Genomic DNA, 16896 nt, shown 5'->3' on the forward strand with positions numbered 1-16896 from the left:
TTAGGCTGATACAATGAGGGTTACATATGGAGAATGGCACAGAGTCCCATAGATATATGGAAAGTCCCAGTCTCCATCCCTGGCCTGTGCTGCTGCGTCTCTGTGGAGTGAACCATTTTGTTGCCTCAGGATCTGGAGTAGCTGCAAGAGCGAGACTCGCTGACAGAGGCAGCAATTAGACCCACACAGTGAAGGATACCACATGGAGAGATCCTGAGTGATATCACCAGAGTGTTGTTATGGAGGAGCTCAATTGGAAGTGAAAGAAAATGGGGCACTGGCGCAGTTGGTAGTGTGGCCGAGCGGTCTAAGGCGCTGGATTTAGGTTCCAGTCTCGATAGGGGTGTGGGTTCGAATCCCACCACTGCCATTGCTGCTGATCGACTGCAACGGTCCTGCATCATGTTTTGGAGCAGTTCGCACGTTAGTGGCTCATTCAATCAGCAACAGCAATGAAAGAAATTGCACTCTCAGAGGAAGCTCTGGACCTGTGCTTTCAAAGCTAGCATTAAGGTGCGCCCCGAGATCTAAGCCATGTTGGAATTTAAACGGAGGAATCGACAAAGAGGCTGCAGAATAACATCGCATCCTTTTGGTTTTCATTAAATCACTGATGAGCAGGAAAATGTAAACGGGGAGAGCGACTGGGAAAGTGAGGCAGTTGCAGCTCTGTTGAAACTCCTTCTTTTTGAGTCACTCAGCAACAAGAGGCGTGAAGGTGACTCAGGCGTGAGAGCTCTTCACATCGAGAACAAAAAGCAATCAAGTGCAGTTAGCACCACTCCCGGAGTGGGGGTGGGGTGAGATAATTAGCTTTTGATTTCAGTTCCTCTGTTCAGAAACTGCCTTTTAAATTGAGGTGAACAGAAACTGCATTTCTAATAAGCACCATGGAATTTAGCAAGATTTTTTGGTCGCTTCTCGTCGATTCCCACGCAGGTTTCCAACTCAGTTGATGTCGATGTGGCTCATGTCCAGGTGTGAACATCCCTGCAGCCAATTGCATAAAAGGCAAGGAAAGTGGCATCTCGAACTGGCCCCGAGGTCAGAGCATCCTCACAATGTGATCGGTCGTTCTCGGATTGTAATGCTACCTCCGGTGTTAGTGTGGAGAACATTCTTTGGGACTATTATTCTACAAAACAGACACAGTGACTGAAACTATGCTGCACGGTATGATGTGGAACACGGCCTGCTCAGCTTTGTTTATTTTCCCTGTAGTCCGGTGTGTTTCATGTTCCGTGTAAACGTGAAAGTTGTCCTATTTCGAGCAATGGGTGAAATCATTTAGCAAAGTAAGAATCGAAATTGCAGTAATGTCAAGCAGTTCATGGTTATTTGACCAAATCATAAGCGAACATGTATGCTCACGCACTCACAGATACATTTGTAGTTGAAAAGAGTCTGAGAAGATAGCCTCAGCTTACCATTGATTTTTATCCGGATTGATGGGCTATCATTATCTGCTGCGAAATTGATATTGTAGCCGGGCACATCCACGCAGCCGTGCGAGTCCGAGAGGGATCATGGAACCCTTTTCACTTGACTTTCCATCTGTTGTTATGCAGGAGCTCAATTGGAAGTGAAAGAAAATGGGGAACTGGCGCAGTTGGTAGTGTGGCCGAGCGGTCTAAGGCGCTGGATTTAGGTTCCAGTCTCGACAGGGGCGTGGGTTCGAATCCCACCACTGCCATTGCTGCTGATCGACTGCAACGGTGCAGCTTGTTGAAATGCTGTTGCCACCACTGATGTTGTTTCGTTCAGAACAAAATTCGATTTGTTTCCCTGGGAATTAACTGTCGAGTGGGAAAGTGCCAAATTTCCTCTGCTGTCATGATCGTGTTCGTCTCCCGCGTGGAAAATTGCAAACATCTCTACTGTTGCTTTACGTTCCAAGCATGTTGAGATTTTACTGGAACCGAATGGTGACTGCTATTTCATCGCTGTTGTGAAACAAAGTCCTGCGGTGAGTCGATTCATCGTTATTTGGCTTTCTGGCGAGTGGGAAAATCGTTCCGATGAATTTTGATGTCATATGCTATTGAATTTCTCCAATTTCCTTCGTTTCTGTCCCGGAGACCCCTGAAGGGAAAGGTAATCTAATCGAGACTGTGATTGGTGAAATTCACTTTTTGTGGCCCATTCTTATTATGTTCTTTCTTTCTCTCTTTTCAGCATTGTCTGTGATATGGTGGTGCACTGAGGCTCAAGTATCATTGAAAAGTAATTTGGAATTGCCCTGTTGTTAGTTGTGAGATTACTTTACGGCTCATGCCCTCGGAGTGTCTCACATTTAGCATTCATGCTCACTGTATCTGAAAATGCATTTGGTTTGCCAGTTTTGTTTGTGTTGCGTGCCAAATGTTTTCTGTTTTGCGATTCGTTCAATACATTACGAATTAACAGGCTTTCTGAGGTAATTTCCAGCTGCAAAAACTCCTCAACTGAGAATCTGGGAAAATTTCACAGAGTATGGTCAGTCGCAGCAAAAGTAAGGAAGTCCTTCGTTTCTGCAGTGTTTCACAATACTACCTTTCCAGTGAGCAGTCGAACAGACTAAATGATTGTGCCACAGACTGCGACGGCCAGCTCGGCTAAAAAGTTATCCTTTTAAAGCCGGTGTAAGCAACACAACGTTATTGGGCTACACCGCGTGAAAACAGATACTTCGGTGTATCTCGTCCACGCATACCACACAGCCAAAATTAAACAACTCCCATGAAACAACGAGCATTTGGAAACAGAAAGGTGAAAGGTAGAACGTCTTCAACTTTCAGTGTCGGATACCACTGAGCTGCAGCAGGGGCGGCTGTGGGCTTGTTTCTGTAGCATAGTGATCAGCACGTTCACCTTCCGCAAGATAGGTTCCCGCGGTCGAAACTGTTTTGTTCTTCATCTGCAGCCTTTTACATGGACAAGAACGGAGCTTTCCTGCTTGCTTTCCCATCTGCAAACCTGCCTTCGAATTTGCTTGAACAAATCTGCTCTCGTAGTGAAATGCAATGCATTTCCATTTGATTACTGTGCAGAGCATTGTAAAGATATTCTACAAACTGCTTCTGATCATGTGCCATTCAGTTTGAGAGTGTAGTTACCGATCCTTCCACGAAGAGCAATACTGCATTTGCATTCCTTGCTGAGGCGGCCCGGTTCAAAGACAGGGAAGAAGGTGATGCGCTGGTGTCACAGTGCACCACGGATTCCTGAACTATTCTGTCTGCCAAATGTACCCCAAAGTCGTATCTGAAAGGCCTCATTTGGAAGCTGTCTGTCGTTATTCAAAGTGCGAGAATTGGCACCAGAGGTCCTGCATCATGTTTTGGAGCAGTTCGCACGTTAGTGGCTCATTCAATCAGCAACAGCAATGAAAGAAATTGCACTCTCAGAGGAAGCTCTGGACCTGTGCTTTCAAAGCTAGCATTAAGGTGCGCCCCGAGATCTAAGCCATGTTGGAATTTAAACGGAGGAATCGACAAAGAGGCTGCAGAATAACATCGCATCCTTTTGGTTTTCATTAAATCACTGATGAGCAGGAAAATGTAAACGGGGAGAGCGACTGGGAAAGTGAGGCAGTTGCAGCTCTGTTGAAACTCCTTCTTTTTGAGTCACTCAGCAACAAGAGGCGTGAAGGTGACTCAGGCGTGAGAGCTCTTCACATCGAGAACAAAAAGCAATCAAGTGCAGTTAGCACCACTCCCGGAGTGGGGGTGGGGTGAGATAATTAGCTTTTGATTTCAGTTCCTCTGTTCAGAAACTGCCTTTTAAATTGAGGTGAACAGAAACTGCATTTCTAATAAGCACCATGGAATTTAGCAAGATTTTTTGAGTCGCTTCTCGTCGATTCCCACGCAGGTTTCCAACTCAGTTGATGTCGATGTGGCTCATGTCCAGGTGTGAACATCCCTGCAGCCAATTGCATAAAAGGCAAGGAAAGTGGCATCTCGAACTGGCCCCGAGGTCAGAGCATCCTCACAATGTGATCGGTCGTTCTCGGATTGTAATGCTACCTCCGGTGTTAGTGTGGAGAACATTCTTTGGGACTATTATTCTACAAAACAGACACAGTGACTGAAACTATGCTGCACGGTATGATGTGGAACACGGCCTGCTCAGCTTTGTTTATTTTCCCTGTAGTCCGGTGTGTTTCATGTTCCGTGTAAACGTGAAAGTTGTCCTATTTCGAGCAATGGGTGAAATCATTTAGCAAAGTAAGAATCGAAATTGCAGTAATGTCAAGCAGTTCATGGTTATTTGACCAAATCATAAGCGAACATGTATGCTCACGCACTCACAGATACATTTGTAGTTGAAAAGAGTCTGAGAAGATAGCCTCAGCTTACCATTGATTTTTATCCGGATTGATGGGCTATCATTATCTGCTGCGAAATTGATATTGTAGCCGGGCACATCCACGCAGCCGTGCGAGTCCGAGAGGGATCATGGAACCCTTTTCACTTGACTTTCCATCTGTTGTTATGCAGGAGCTCAATTGGAAGTGAAAGAAAATGGGGAACTGGCGCAGTTGGTAGTGTGGCCGAGCGGTCTAAGGCGCTGGATTTAGGTTCCAGTCTCGACAGGGGCGTGGGTTCGAATCCCACCACTGCCATTGCTGCTGATCGACTGCAACGGTGCAGCTTGTTGAAATGCTGTTGCCACCACTGATGTTGTTTCGTTCAGAACAAAATTCGATTTGTTTCCCTGGGAATTAACTGTCGAGTGGGAAAGTGCCAAATTTCCTCTGCTGTCATGATCGTGTTCGTCTCCCGCGTGGAAAATTGCAAACATCTCTACTGTTGCTTTACGTTCCAAGCATGTTGAGATTTTACTGGAACCGAATGGTGACTGCTATTTCATCGCTGTTGTGAAACAAAGTCCTGCGGTGAGTCGATTCATCGTTATTTGGCTTTCTGGCGAGTGGGAAAATCGTTCCGATGAATTTTGATGTCATATGCTATTGAATTTCTCCAATTTCCTTCGTTTCTGTCCCGGAGACCCCTGAAGGGAAAGGTAATCTAATCGAGACTGTGATTGGTGAAATTCACTTTTTGTGGCCCATTCTTATTATGTTCTTTCTTTCTCTCTTTTCAGCATTGTCTGTGATATGGTGGTGCACTGAGGCTCAAGTATCATTGAAAAGTAATTTGGAATTGCCCTGTTGTTAGTTGTGAGATTACTTTACGGCTCATGCCCTCGGAGTGTCTCACATTTAGCATTCATGCTCACTGTATCTGAAAATGCATTTGGTTTGCCAGTTTTGTTTGTGTTGCGTGCCAAATGTTTTCTGTTTTGCGATTCGTTCAATACATTACGAATTAACAGGCTTTCTGAGGTAATTTCCAGCTGCAAAAACTCCTCAACTGAGAATCTGGGAAAATTTCACAGAGTATGGTCAGTCGCAGCAAAAGTAAGGAAGTCCTTCGTTTCTGCAGTGTTTCACAATACTACCTTTCCAGTGAGCAGTCGAACAGACTAAATGATTGTGCCACAGACTGCGACGGCCAGCTCGGCTAAAAAGTTATCCTTTTAAAGCCGGTGTAAGCAACACAACGTTATTGGGCTACACCGCGTGAAAACAGATACTTCGGTGTATCTCGTCCACGCATACCACACAGCCAAAATTAAACAACTCCCATGAAACAACGAGCATTTGGAAACAGAAAGGTGAAAGGTAGAACGTCTTCAACTTTCAGTGTCGGATACCACTGAGCTGCAGCAGGGGCGGCTGTGGGCTTGTTTCTGTAGCATAGTGATCAGCACGTTCACCTTCCGCAAGATAGGTTCCCGCGGTCGAAACTGTTTTGTTCTTCATCTGCAGCCTTTTACATGGACAAGAACGGAGCTTTCCTGCTTGCTTTCCCATCTGCAAACCTGCCTTCGAATTTGCTTGAACAAATCTGCTCTCGTAGTGAAATGCAATGCATTTCCATTTGATTACTGTGCAGAGCATTGTAAAGATATTCTACAAACTGCTTCTGATCATGTGCCATTCAGTTTGAGAGTGTAGTTACCGATCCTTCCACGAAGAGCAATACTGCATTTGCATTCCTTGCTGAGGCGGCCCGGTTCAAAGACAGGGAAGAAGGTGATGCGCTGGTGTCACAGTGCACCACGGATTCCTGAACTATTCTGTCTGCCAAATGTACCCCAAAGTCGTATCTGAAAGGCCTCATTTGGAAGCTGTCTGTCGTTATTCAAAGTGCGAGAATTGGCACCAGAGGTCCTGCATCATGTTTTGGAGCAGTTCGCACGTTAGTGGCTCATTCAATCAGCAACAGCAATGAAAGAAATTGCACTCTCAGAGGAAGCTCTGGACCTGTGCTTTCAAAGCTAGCATTAAGGTGCGCCCCGAGATCTAAGCCATGTTGGAATTTAAACGGAGGAATCGACAAAGAGGCTGCAGAATAACATCGCATCCTTTTGGTTTTCATTAAATCACTGATGAGCAGGAAAATGTAAACGGGGAGAGCGACTGGGAAAGTGAGGCAGTTGCAGCTCTGTTGAAACTCCTTCTTTTTGAGTCACTCAGCAACAAGAGGCGTGAAGGTGACTCAGGCGTGAGAGCTCTTCACATCGAGAACAAAAAGCAATCAAGTGCAGTTAGCACCACTCCCGGAGTGGGGGTGGGGTGAGATAATTAGCTTTTGATTTCAGTTCCTCTGTTCAGAAACTGCCTTTTAAATTGAGGTGAACAGAAACTGCATTTCTAATAAGCACCATGGAATTTAGCAAGATTTTTTGAGTCGCTTCTCGTCGATTCCCACGCAGGTTTCCAACTCAGTTGATGTCGATGTGGCTCATGTCCAGGTGTGAACATCCCTGCAGCCAATTGCATAAAAGGCAAGGAAAGTGGCATCTCGAACTGGCCCCGAGGTCAGAGCATCCTCACAATGTGATCGGTCGTTCTCGGATTGTAATGCTACCTCCGGTGTTAGTGTGGAGAACATTCTTTGGGACTATTATTCTACAAAACAGACACAGTGACTGAAACTATGCTGCACGGTATGATGTGGAACACGGCCTGCTCAGCTTTGTTTATTTTCCCTGTAGTCCGGTGTGTTTCATGTTCCGTGTAAACGTGAAAGTTGTCCTATTTCGAGCAATGGGTGAAATCATTTAGCAAAGTAAGAATCGAAATTGCAGTAATGTCAAGCAGTTCATGGTTATTTGACCAAATCATAAGCGAACATGTATGCTCACGCACTCACAGATACATTTGTAGTTGAAAAGAGTCTGAGAAGATAGCCTCAGCTTACCATTGATTTTTATCCGGATTGATGGGCTATCATTATCTGCTGCGAAATTGATATTGTAGCCGGGCACATCCACGCAGCCGTGCGAGTCCGAGAGGGATCATGGAACCCTTTTCACTTGACTTTCCATCTGTTGTTATGCAGGAGCTCAATTGGAAGTGAAAGAAAATGGGGAACTGGCGCAGTTGGTAGTGTGGCCGAGCGGTCTAAGGCGCTGGATTTAGGTTCCAGTCTCGACAGGGGCGTGGGTTCGAATCCCACCACTGCCATTGCTGCTGATCGACTGCAACGGTGCAGCTTGTTGAAATGCTGTTGCCACCACTGATGTTGTTTCGTTCAGAACAAAATTCGATTTGTTTCCCTGGGAATTAACTGTCGAGTGGGAAAGTGCCAAATTTCCTCTGCTGTCATGATCGTGTTCGTCTCCCGCGTGGAAAATTGCAAACATCTCTACTGTTGCTTTACGTTCCAAGCATGTTGAGATTTTACTGGAACCGAATGGTGACTGCTATTTCATCGCTGTTGTGAAACAAAGTCCTGCGGTGAGTCGATTCATCGTTATTTGGCTTTCTGGCGAGTGGGAAAATCGTTCCGATGAATTTTGATGTCATATGCTATTGAATTTCTCCAATTTCCTTCGTTTCTGTCCCGGAGACCCCTGAAGGGAAAGGTAATCTAATCGAGACTGTGATTGGTGAAATTCACTTTTTGTGGCCCATTCTTATTATGTTCTTTCTTTCTCTCTTTTCAGCATTGTCTGTGATATGGTGGTGCACTGAGGCTCAAGTATCATTGAAAAGTAATTTGGAATTGCCCTGTTGTTAGTTGTGAGATTACTTTACGGCTCATGCCCTCGGAGTGTCTCACATTTAGCATTCATGCTCACTGTATCTGAAAATGCATTTGGTTTGCCAGTTTTGTTTGTGTTGCGTGCCAAATGTTTTCTGTTTTGCGATTCGTTCAATACATTACGAATTAACAGGCTTTCTGAGGTAATTTCCAGCTGCAAAAACTCCTCAACTGAGAATCTGGGAAAATTTCACAGAGTATGGTCAGTCGCAGCAAAAGTAAGGAAGTCCTTCGTTTCTGCAGTGTTTCACAATACTACCTTTCCAGTGAGCAGTCGAACAGACTAAATGATTGTGCCACAGACTGCGACGGCCAGCTCGGCTAAAAAGTTATCCTTTTAAAGCCGGTGTAAGCAACACAACGTTATTGGGCTACACCGCGTGAAAACAGATACTTCGGTGTATCTCGTCCACGCATACCACACAGCCAAAATTAAACAACTCCCATGAAACAACGAGCATTTGGAAACAGAAAGGTGAAAGGTAGAACGTCTTCAACTTTCAGTGTCGGATACCACTGAGCTGCAGCAGGGGCGGCTGTGGGCTTGTTTCTGTAGCATAGTGATCAGCACGTTCACCTTCCGCAAGATAGGTTCCCGCGGTCGAAACTGTTTTGTTCTTCATCTGCAGCCTTTTACATGGACAAGAACGGAGCTTTCCTGCTTGCTTTCCCATCTGCAAACCTGCCTTCGAATTTGCTTGAACAAATCTGCTCTCGTAGTGAAATGCAATGCATTTCCATTTGATTACTGTGCAGAGCATTGTAAAGATATTCTACAAACTGCTTCTGATCATGTGCCATTCAGTTTGAGAGTGTAGTTACCGATCCTTCCACGAAGAGCAATACTGCATTTGCATTCCTTGCTGAGGCGGCCCGGTTCAAAGACAGGGAAGAAGGTGATGCGCTGGTGTCACAGTGCACCACGGATTCCTGAACTATTCTGTCTGCCAAATGTACCCCAAAGTCGTATCTGAAAGGCCTCATTTGGAAGCTGTCTGTCGTTATTCAAAGTGCGAGAATTGGCACCAGAGGTCCTGCATCATGTTTTGGAGCAGTTCGCACGTTAGTGGCTCATTCAATCAGCAACAGCAATGAAAGAAATTGCACTCTCAGAGGAAGCTCTGGACCTGTGCTTTCAAAGCTAGCATTAAGGTGCGCCCCGAGATCTAAGCCATGTTGGAATTTAAACGGAGGAATCGACAAAGAGGCTGCAGAATAACATCGCATCCTTTTGGTTTTCATTAAATCACTGATGAGCAGGAAAATGTAAACGGGGAGAGCGACTGGGAAAGTGAGGCAGTTGCAGCTCTGTTGAAACTCCTTCTTTTTGAGTCACTCAGCAACAAGAGGCGTGAAGGTGACTCAGGCGTGAGAGCTCTTCACATCGAGAACAAAAAGCAATCAAGTGCAGTTAGCACCACTCCCGGAGTGGGGGTGGGGTGAGATAATTAGCTTTTGATTTCAGTTCCTCTGTTCAGAAACTGCCTTTTAAATTGAGGTGAACAGAAACTGCATTTCTAATAAGCACCATGGAATTTAGCAAGATTTTTTGAGTCGCTTCTCGTCGATTCCCACGCAGGTTTCCAACTCAGTTGATGTCGATGTGGCTCATGTCCAGGTGTGAACATCCCTGCAGCCAATTGCATAAAAGGCAAGGAAAGTGGCATCTCGAACTGGCCCCGAGGTCAGAGCATCCTCACAATGTGATCGGTCGTTCTCGGATTGTAATGCTACCTCCGGTGTTAGTGTGGAGAACATTCTTTGGGACTATTATTCTACAAAACAGACACAGTGACTGAAACTATGCTGCACGGTATGATGTGGAACACGGCCTGCTCAGCTTTGTTTATTTTCCCTGTAGTCCGGTGTGTTTCATGTTCCGTGTAAACGTGAAAGTTGTCCTATTTCGAGCAATGGGTGAAATCATTTAGCAAAGTAAGAATCGAAATTGCAGTAATGTCAAGCAGTTCATGGTTATTTGACCAAATCATAAGCGAACATGTATGCTCACGCACTCACAGATACATTTGTAGTTGAAAAGAGTCTGAGAAGATAGCCTCAGCTTACCATTGATTTTTATCCGGATTGATGGGCTATCATTATCTGCTGCGAAATTGATATTGTAGCCGGGCACATCCACGCAGCCGTGCGAGTCCGAGAGGGATCATGGAACCCTTTTCACTTGACTTTCCATCTGTTGTTATGCAGGAGCTCAATTGGAAGTGAAAGAAAATGGGGAACTGGCGCAGTTGGTAGTGTGGCCGAGCGGTCTAAGGCGCTGGATTTAGGTTCCAGTCTCGACAGGGGCGTGGGTTCGAATCCCACCACTGCCATTGCTGCTGATCGACTGCAACGGTGCAGCTTGTTGAAATGCTGTTGCCACCACTGATGTTGTTTCGTTCAGAACAAAATTCGATTTGTTTCCCTGGGAATTAACTGTCGAGTGGGAAAGTGCCAAATTTCCTCTGCTGTCATGATCGTGTTCGTCTCCCGCGTGGAAAATTGCAAACATCTCTACTGTTGCTTTACGTTCCAAGCATGTTGAGATTTTACTGGAACCGAATGGTGACTGCTATTTCATCGCTGTTGTGAAACAAAGTCCTGCGGTGAGTCGATTCATCGTTATTTGGCTTTCTGGCGAGTGGGAAAATCGTTCCGATGAATTTTGATGTCATATGCTATTGAATTTCTCCAATTTCCTTCGTTTCTGTCCCGGAGACCCCTGAAGGGAAAGGTAATCTAATCGAGACTGTGATTGGTGAAATTCACTTTTTGTGGCCCATTCTTATTATGTTCTTTCTTTCTCTCTTTTCAGCATTGTCTGTGATATGGTGGTGCACTGAGGCTCAAGTATCATTGAAAAGTAATTTGGAATTGCCCTGTTGTTAGTTGTGAGATTACTTTACGGCTCATGCCCTCGGAGTGTCTCACATTTAGCATTCATGCTCACTGTATCTGAAAATGCATTTGGTTTGCCAGTTTTGTTTGTGTTGCGTGCCAAATGTTTTCTGTTTTGCGATTCGTTCAATACATTACGAATTAACAGGCTTTCTGAGGTAATTTCCAGCTGCAAAAACTCCTCAACTGAGAATCTGGGAAAATTTCACAGAGTATGGTCAGTCGCAGCAAAAGTAAGGAAGTCCTTCGTTTCTGCAGTGTTTCACAATACTACCTTTCCAGTGAGCAGTCGAACAGACTAAATGATTGTGCCACAGACTGCGACGGCCAGCTCGGCTAAAAAGTTATCCTTTTAAAGCCGGTGTAAGCAACACAACGTTATTGGGCTACACCGCGTGAAAACAGATACTTCGGTGTATCTCGTCCACGCATACCACACAGCCAAAATTAAACAACTCCCATGAAACAACGAGCATTTGGAAACAGAAAGGTGAAAGGTAGAACGTCTTCAACTTTCAGTGTCGGATACCACTGAGCTGCAGCAGGGGCGGCTGTGGGCTTGTTTCTGTAGCATAGTGATCAGCACGTTCACCTTCCGCAAGATAGGTTCCCGCGGTCGAAACTGTTTTGTTCTTCATCTGCAGCCTTTTACATGGACAAGAACGGAGCTTTCCTGCTTGCTTTCCCATCTGCAAACCTGCCTTCGAATTTGCTTGAACAAATCTGCTCTCGTAGTGAAATGCAATGCATTTCCATTTGATTACTGTGCAGAGCATTGTAAAGATATTCTACAAACTGCTTCTGATCATGTGCCATTCAGTTTGAGAGTGTAGTTACCGATCCTTCCACGAAGAGCAATACTGCATTTGCATTCCTTGCTGAGGCGGCCCGGTTCAAAGACAGGGAAGAAGGTGATGCGCTGGTGTCACAGTGCACCACGGATTCCTGAACTATTCTGTCTGCCAAATGTACCCCAAAGTCGTATCTGAAAGGCCTCATTTGGAAGCTGTCTGTCGTTATTCAAAGTGCGAGAATTGGCACCAGAGGTCCTGCATCATGTTTTGGAGCAGTTCGCACGTTAGTGGCTCATTCAATCAGCAACAGCAATGAAAGAAATTGCACTCTCAGAGGAAGCTCTGGACCTGTGCTTTCAAAGCTAGCATTAAGGTGCGCCCCGAGATCTAAGCCATGTTGGAATTTAAACGGAGGAATCGACAAAGAGGCTGCAGAATAACATCGCATCCTTTTGGTTTTCATTAAATCACTGATGAGCAGGAAAATGTAAACGGGGAGAGCGACTGGGAAAGTGAGGCAGTTGCAGCTCTGTTGAAACTCCTTCTTTTTGAGTCACTCAGCAACAAGAGGCGTGAAGGTGACTCAGGCGTGAGAGCTCTTCACATCGAGAACAAAAAGCAATCAAGTGCAGTTAGCACCACTCCCGGAGTGGGGGTGGGGTGAGATAATTAGCTTTTGATTTCAGTTCCTCTGTTCAGAAACTGCCTTTTAAATTGAGGTGAACAGAAACTGCATTTCTAATAAGCACCATGGAATTTAGCAAGATTTTTTGAGTCGCTTCTCGTCGATTCCCACGCAGGTTTCCAACTCAGTTGATGTCGATGTGGCTCATGTCCAGGTGTGAACATCCCTGCAGCCAATTGCATAAAAGGCAAGGAAAGTGGCATCTCGAACTGGCCCCGAGGTCAGAGCATCCTCACAATGTGATCGGTCGTTCTCGGATTGTAATGCTACCTCCGGTGTTAGTGTGGAGAACATTCTTTGGGACTATTATTCTACAAAACAGACACAGTGACTGAAACTATGCTGCACGGTATGATGTGGAACACGGCCTGCTCAGCTTTGTTTATTTTCCCTGTAGTCCGGTGTGTTTCATGTTCCGTGTAAACGTGAAAGTTGTCCTATTTCGAGCAATGGGTGAAATCATTTAGCAAAGTAAGAATCGAAATTGCAGTAATGTCAAGCAGTTCATGGTTATTTGACCAAATCATAAGCGAACATGTATGCTCACGCACTCACAGATACATTTGTAGTTGAAAAGAGTCTGAGAAGATAGCCTCAGCTTACCATTGATTTTTATCCGGATTGATGGGCTATCATTATCTGCTGCGAAATTGATATTGTAGCCGGGCACATCCACGCAGCCGTGCGAGTCCGAGAGGGATCATGGAACCCTTTTCACTTGACTTTCCATCTGTTGTTATGCAGGAGCTCAATTGGAAGTGAAAGAAAATGGGGAACTGGCGCAGTTGGTAGTGTGGCCGAGCGGTCTAAGGCGCTGGATTTAGGTTCCAGTCTCGACAGGGGCGTGGGTTCGAATCCCACCACTGCCATTGCTGCTGATCGACTGCAACGGTGCAGCTTGTTGAAATGCTGTTGCCACCACTGATGTTGTTTCGTTCAGAACAAAATTCGATTTGTTTCCCTGGGAATTAACTGTCGAGTGGGAAAGTGCCAAATTTCCTCTGCTGTCATGATCGTGTTCGTCTCCTGCGTGGAAAATTGCAAACATCTCTACTGTTGCTTTACGTTCCAAGCATGTTGAGATTTTACTGGAACCGAATGGTGACTGCTATTTCATCGCTGTTGTGAAACAAAGTCCTGCGGTGAGTCGATTCATCGTTATTTGGCTTTCTGGCGAGTGGGAAAATCGTTCCGATGAATTTTGATGTCATATGCTATTGAATTTCTCCAATTTCCTTCGTTTCTGTCCCGGAGACCCCTGAAGGGAAAGGTAATCTAATCGAGACTGTGATTGGTGAAATTCACTTTTTGTGGCCCATTCTTATTATGTTCTTTCTTTCTCTCTTTTCAGCATTGTCTGTGATATGGTGGTGCACTGAGGCTCAAGTATCATTGAAAAGTAATTTGGAATTGCCCTGTTGTTAGTTGTGAGATTACTTTACGGCTCATGCCCTCGGAGTGTCTCACATTTAGCATTCATGCTCACTGTATCTGAAAATGCATTTGGTTTGCCAGTTTTGTTTGTGTTGCGTGCCAAATGTTTTCTGTTTTGCGATTCGTTCAATACATTACGAATTAACAGGCTTTCTGAGGTAATTTCCAGCTGCAAAAACTCCTCAACTGAGAATCTGGGAAAATTTCACAGAGTATGGTCAGTCGCAGCAAAAGTAAGGAAGTCCTTCGTTTCTGCAGTGTTTCACAATACTACCTTTCCAGTGAGCAGTCGAACAGACTAAATGATTGTGCCACAGACTGCGACGGCCAGCTCGGCTAAAAAGTTATCCTTTTAAAGCCGGTGTAAGCAACACAACGTTATTGGGCTACACCGCGTGAAAACAGATACTTCGGTGTATCTCGTCCACGCATACCACACAGCCAAAATTAAACAACTCCCATGAAACAACGAGCATTTGGAAACAGAAAGGTGAAAGGTAGAACGTCTTCAACTTTCAGTGTCGGATACCACTGAGCTGCAGCAGGGGCGGCTGTGGGCTTGTTTCTGTAGCATAGTGATCAGCACGTTCACCTTCCGCAAGATAGGTTCCCGCGGTCGAAACTGTTTTGTTCTTCATCTGCAGCCTTTTACATGGACAAGAACGGAGCTTTCCTGCTTGCTTTCCCATCTGCAAACCTGCCTTCGAATTTGCTTGAACAAATCTGCTCTCGTAGTGAAATGCAATGCATTTCCATTTGATTACTGTGCAGAGCATTGTAAAGATATTCTACAAACTGCTTCTGATCATGTGCCATTCAGTTTGAGAGTGTAGTTACCGATCCTTCCACGAAGAGCAATACTGCATTTGCATTCCTTGCTGAGGCGGCCCGGTTCAAAGACAGGGAAGAAGGTGATGCGCTGGTGTCACAGTGCACCACGGATTCCTGAACTATTCTGTCTGCCAAATGTACCCCAAAGTCGTATCTGAAAGGCCTCATTTGGAAGCTGTCTGTCGTTATTCAAAGTGCGAGAATTGGCACCAGAGGTCCTGCATCATGTTTTGGAGCAGTTCGCACGTTAGTGGCTCATTCAATCAGCAACAGCAATGAAAGAAATTGCACTCTCAGAGGAAGCTCTGGACCTGTGCTTTCAAAGCTAGCATTAAGGTGCGCCCCGAGATCTAAGCCATGTTGGAATTTAAACGGAGGAATCGACAAAGAGGCTGCAGAATAACATCGCATCCTTTTGGTTTTCATTAAATCACTGATGAGCAGGAAAATGTAAACGGGGAGAGCGACTGGGAAAGTGAGGCAGTTGCAGCTCTGTTGAAACTCCTTCTTTTTGAGTCACTCAGCAACAAGAGGCGTGAAGGTGACTCAGGCGTGAGAGCTCTTCACATCGAGAACAAAAAGCAATCAAGTGCAGTTAGCACCACTCCCGGAGTGGGGGTGGGGTGAGATAATTAGCTTTTGATTTCAGTTCCTCTGTTCAGAAACTGCCTTTTAAATTGAGGTGAACAGAAACTGCATTTCTAATAAGCACCATGGAATTTAGCAAGATTTTTTGAGTCGCTTCTCGTCGATTCCCACGCAGGTTTCCAACTCAGTTGATGTCGATGTGGCTCATGTCCAGGTGTGAACATCCCTGCAGCCAATTGCATAAAAGGCAAGGAAAGTGGCATCTCGAACTGGCCCCGAGGTCAGAGCATCCTCACAATGTGATCGGTCGTTCTCGGATTGTAATGCTACCTCCGGTGTTAGTGTGGAGAACATTCTTTGGGACTATTATTCTACAAAACAGACACAGTGACTGAAACTATGCTGCACGGTATGATGTGGAACACGGCCTGCTCAGCTTTGTTTATTTTCCCTGTAGTCCGGTGTGTTTCATGTTCCGTGTAAACGTGAAAGTTGTCCTATTTCGAGCAATGGGTGAAATCATTTAGCAAAGTAAGAATCGAAATTGCAGTAATGTCAAGCAGTTCATGGTTATTTGACCAAATCATAAGCGAACATGTATGCTCACGCACTCACAGATACATTTGTAGTTGAAAAGAGTCTGAGAAGATAGCCTCAGCTTACCATTGATTTTTATCCGGATTGATGGGCTATCATTATCTGCTGCGAAATTGATATTGTAGCCGGGCACATCCACGCAGCCGTGCGAGTCCGAGAGGGATCATGGAACCCTTTTCACTTGACTTTCCATCTGTTGTTATGCAGGAGCTCAATTGGAAGTGAAAGAAAATGGGGAACTGGCGCAGTTGGTAGTGTGGCCGAGCGGTCTAAGGCGCTGGATTTAGGTTCCAGTCTCGACAGGGGCGTGGGTTCGAATCCCACCACTGCCATTGCTGCTGATCGACTGCAACGGTGCAGCTTGTTGAAATGCTGTTGCCACCACTGATGTTGTTTCGTTCAGAACAAAATTCGATTTGTTTCCCTGGGAATTAACTGTCGAGTGGGAAAGTGCCAAATTTCCTCTGCTGTCATGATCGTGTTCGTCTCCCGCGTGGAAAATTGCAAACATCTCTACTGTTGCTTTACGTTCCAAGCATGTTGAGATTTTACTGGAACCGAATGGTGACTGCTATTTCATCGCTGTTGTGAAACAAAGTCCTGCGGTGAGTCGATTCATCGTTATTTGGCTTTCTGGCGAGTGGGAAAATCGTTCCGATGAATTTTGATGTCATATGCTATTGAATTTCTCCAATTTCCTTCGTTTCTGTCCCGGAGACCCCTGAAGGGAAAGGTAATCTAATCGAGACTGTGATTGGTGAAATTCACTTTTTGTGGCCCATTCTTATTATGTTCTTTCTTTCTCTCTTTTCAGCATTGTCTGTGATATGGTGGTGCACTGAGGCTCAAGTATCATTGAAAAGTAATTTGGAATTGCCCTGTTGTTAGTTGTGAGATTACTTTACGGCTCATGCCCTCGGAGTGTCTCACATTTAGCATTCATGCTCACTGTATCTGAAAATGCATTTGG

The 16896-nt window shown here is 45.2% G+C and overlaps 7 non-coding genes across 7 annotated transcripts; all 7 read left to right on the forward strand.

Moving 5' to 3' along the window:
* The first annotated feature begins 288 nt into the window (after window positions 1-288).
* trnal-uag (transfer RNA leucine (anticodon UAG)) lies at window positions 289-370 on the forward strand. Its single transcript has one exon. It is a non-coding gene; the product is annotated as a tRNA-Leu (tRNA).
* Window positions 371-1611: 1241 nt separating this feature from the next.
* Window positions 1612-1693, forward strand: trnal-uag (transfer RNA leucine (anticodon UAG)). Its single transcript has one exon. It is a non-coding gene; the product is annotated as a tRNA-Leu (tRNA).
* A 2831-nt stretch (window positions 1694-4524) lies between these two features.
* trnal-uag (transfer RNA leucine (anticodon UAG)) lies at window positions 4525-4606 on the forward strand. The gene has a single exon. It is a non-coding gene; the product is annotated as a tRNA-Leu (tRNA).
* Window positions 4607-7437: 2831 nt separating this feature from the next.
* Window positions 7438-7519, forward strand: trnal-uag (transfer RNA leucine (anticodon UAG)). Its single transcript has one exon. It is a non-coding gene; the product is annotated as a tRNA-Leu (tRNA).
* Window positions 7520-10350: 2831 nt separating this feature from the next.
* On the forward strand, window positions 10351-10432 carry trnal-uag (transfer RNA leucine (anticodon UAG)). Its single transcript has one exon. It is a non-coding gene; the product is annotated as a tRNA-Leu (tRNA).
* A 2831-nt stretch (window positions 10433-13263) lies between these two features.
* Window positions 13264-13345, forward strand: trnal-uag (transfer RNA leucine (anticodon UAG)). Its single transcript has one exon. It is a non-coding gene; the product is annotated as a tRNA-Leu (tRNA).
* Window positions 13346-16176: 2831 nt separating this feature from the next.
* trnal-uag (transfer RNA leucine (anticodon UAG)) lies at window positions 16177-16258 on the forward strand. The gene has a single exon. It is a non-coding gene; the product is annotated as a tRNA-Leu (tRNA).
* Window positions 16259-16896: the final 638 nt, after the last annotated feature.

The sequence above is a fragment of the Hemiscyllium ocellatum genome, unplaced genomic scaffold, assembly GCF_020745735.1.
Source record: "Hemiscyllium ocellatum isolate sHemOce1 unplaced genomic scaffold, sHemOce1.pat.X.cur. scaffold_820_pat_ctg1, whole genome shotgun sequence".
Lineage (NCBI taxonomy): Eukaryota > Metazoa > Chordata > Chondrichthyes > Orectolobiformes > Hemiscylliidae > Hemiscyllium > Hemiscyllium ocellatum.